Source organism: Somniosus microcephalus, chromosome 4, assembly GCF_052327205.1.
Source record: "Somniosus microcephalus isolate GS21.2 chromosome 4, FLI_Smic_1.0, whole genome shotgun sequence".
Taxonomy (NCBI): Eukaryota; Metazoa; Chordata; class Chondrichthyes; order Squaliformes; family Somniosidae; genus Somniosus; species Somniosus microcephalus.
In genome coordinates, this window is record NC_140990.1 from 1,555,966 (window position 1) to 1,558,465 (window position 2,500).

At 44.4% G+C, this 2,500-nt stretch overlaps 2 non-coding genes across 2 annotated transcripts; both read right to left on the bottom strand.

Moving 5' to 3' along the window:
* Positions 1 to 813: 813 nt before the first annotated feature.
* On the bottom strand, positions 814 to 896 carry trnal-uaa (transfer RNA leucine (anticodon UAA)). Its single transcript has one exon. It is a non-coding gene; the product is annotated as a tRNA-Leu (tRNA).
* A 563-nt stretch (positions 897 to 1,459) lies between these two features.
* Positions 1,460 to 1,541, bottom strand: trnas-gga (transfer RNA serine (anticodon GGA)). Its single transcript has one exon. It is a non-coding gene; the product is annotated as a tRNA-Ser (tRNA).
* Between the last annotated feature and the right edge of the window lie 959 nt (positions 1,542 to 2,500).

Consider the following 2,500-nt stretch of genomic DNA (forward strand, 5'->3'; position numbering starts at 1 on the left):
ACTGGTGCAGGAAGTTGTCATAGAGTTCTTCATATGCCAGTAAATCTTTCAAAATTATTTTAGTTGATTTTTATCTGTTCTACATTTCCCAGCAGGATATTTAGGGGTTGCCCAAAGGTTTAAAATTTGTCCTCCCCGCCGGGGAATTGAACACCAGTGACATGTGGAGACACTCAGCACTACATTAACGAGGAACTGACACGTGCAGAATCTGTCAGAGCAAGGATCGAGCTGTTAACAGAGCTGGACAAATGAGAAAGGCAGAGAGCGATAGAGAGAGAGACAGGGACAAAAAGAGAGAAAGAGAGAGAGAGAGAGAGAGAGAGACCGAGACATAGAGAGAGAGAGAGAGACAGAGACAGACAGGGAGAGACAGGGAAAAAGAGAGAGACAAAGAGAGAGACAGAGAGAGGGACAGAGAGAATGAGAGAGAGAGAGAAAGACAGAGACAGAGTGAGAAAAACAGAGAAGCAGACAAGTAGAGAGACAAAAAATGAGGTGTATGACAAATGTGCAACAGAGAGACTGAAAGAGACAGAGAGAGTGAGAGAATGAGAGGGACACAGCTAGTGAGACAGAGAGAGGTGGAGACTGAAAGATGTAAAACATTCCTTCTCTTTGTTAGTTGAGAGTGACAGAGAGAGTGAGAGAAAAATGCAGATTCAGCAGATGCCAAAATAGCACTTTAAGAATTACATATGAGATCTTTCTTTCCATATCTATAAACATCTCATTGTTTGTCAGAGAATCAGCTGATGACAAACGAGTGTCACTGAGCAGGATGAAAGGAAATGGATCTATAAATTGAAGAATTACCAGGAGTGGGGTTTGAACCCACGCAGGTATAAACCCCTTGGATCTTAAGTCCAACGCTTTAACCACTCGGCCATCCTGGTACTGGCATGGTTTGTGGACTGTCGCTGTGAGAATCGGGCCTTCAAGCCCCACCTTGCCACAGAGTTGAGCAGAGCAGAGAGAGACACACAGACCAACACAGAGAGACACACAGACCGACACAGAGAGACACACAGACAGACACACAGACACAGAGAGACACACAGACCTACACAGAGAGACACACAGACACACAAAGACCGACACAGAGAGACACACAGGCAGACACACACACACAGCGAGACAAACAGACCGACACAGAGACACACAGACACAGAGAGACACACAGACACAGACAGACACACAGACACAGAGATCGTACAGAGAAGATTTACAAGGATGATACCAGAAATGCGAGGGTATACATATCAGGAAAGGATGGACCCCAGCCAAATTAGATTAAACCCTGATTTGTCTGATTATTGTTCTATTTCCGACCGTACATTTCGTGCATAATTGCACAATGAAAAAGTGAAAAACTTCGAGGTGTTGGATTTAATTCCGCCCACCTGAGGATTAGTTCCCCGGGGATTTGGTTATATTAAGAGACGAAAAATGCTGCAACCGTGGTCGGCAGGATTCGAACCTGGGCGGGGAGACCCCAATGAATTTCCAGTCCATCGGCTTAACCACTCGGCCACAACTACTGGGTCTGTGAAACTTCAAATGTTGCTCAGATAAAATCGCAATCATCCATCACTCTGGAGCAAAACAGCACTCAGTCCCTGAACAGTCTCGTGTCATGAAATTTCAAGAGACAATCTCCTCTCGCATTTATTCACTCTTCTGTTTCTCACTGAAGCTTTTTAACATAAAGCTACACCAGGAAATATACATACAGTTTGACATCTTAAAAATGCTTCCACTCCATCGTGGAATTGAAAGCCGACCTCGGGAGTAGCAGTTGGGGATAGTTCACTATATCTGACGAGGAACTGATGGATGGTGTTACTGTGCAGAATCGCAGAGCAAGAATGGCGCTGTGAACAGACCTGGGCTCATTTACCAGCCCCAGAGGAAGGAGTGATCAACAAGAGAAGGACAGAGAGAGAGAGAGAGACAGAGAGAGAGAGAGAGAGAGAGAGACAAAAAAGGAGGCGTATGACAAATGTGTAACAGAGGGAGACAGAAAGAGAGTGAGAGAATGAAAGGGAGACAGAGAGACAGACAGTGAGACAGAGGTGGAGACTGAAAAATATAAAAACATTTTACGATTACTTCTCTTTGTTAGTTGAGAGTGAGCGAAAATGCAGATTCAGCAGATGCCAAAATAGCACTTTAAGAATTAAATATCAATATGAAATCTTTCTTTCCGTATCTATAAAAATCTCATTGTTTGTTTGAAGGAGATTCAGCTGATGACAAACGAGTGTCACTGAGCAGGATGAAAAGAAATGGGTCTCAAATTAAAGATTTACCTAGAGTGGGATTTGAACCAATGTGGGCATAAACTCATTGGATCGTAAATCCAGCATCGTAACCACTCAGCCACTCTGGTGCTGTGAGAGTGCCTACATTGTCTCTGTGAGAATCGGGGCTTCAAGCCCCACCCTGTCACAGAGTTGAGCAGAGCAGAGATTTCCTCGGTGGCAGGACAGGTTAACAA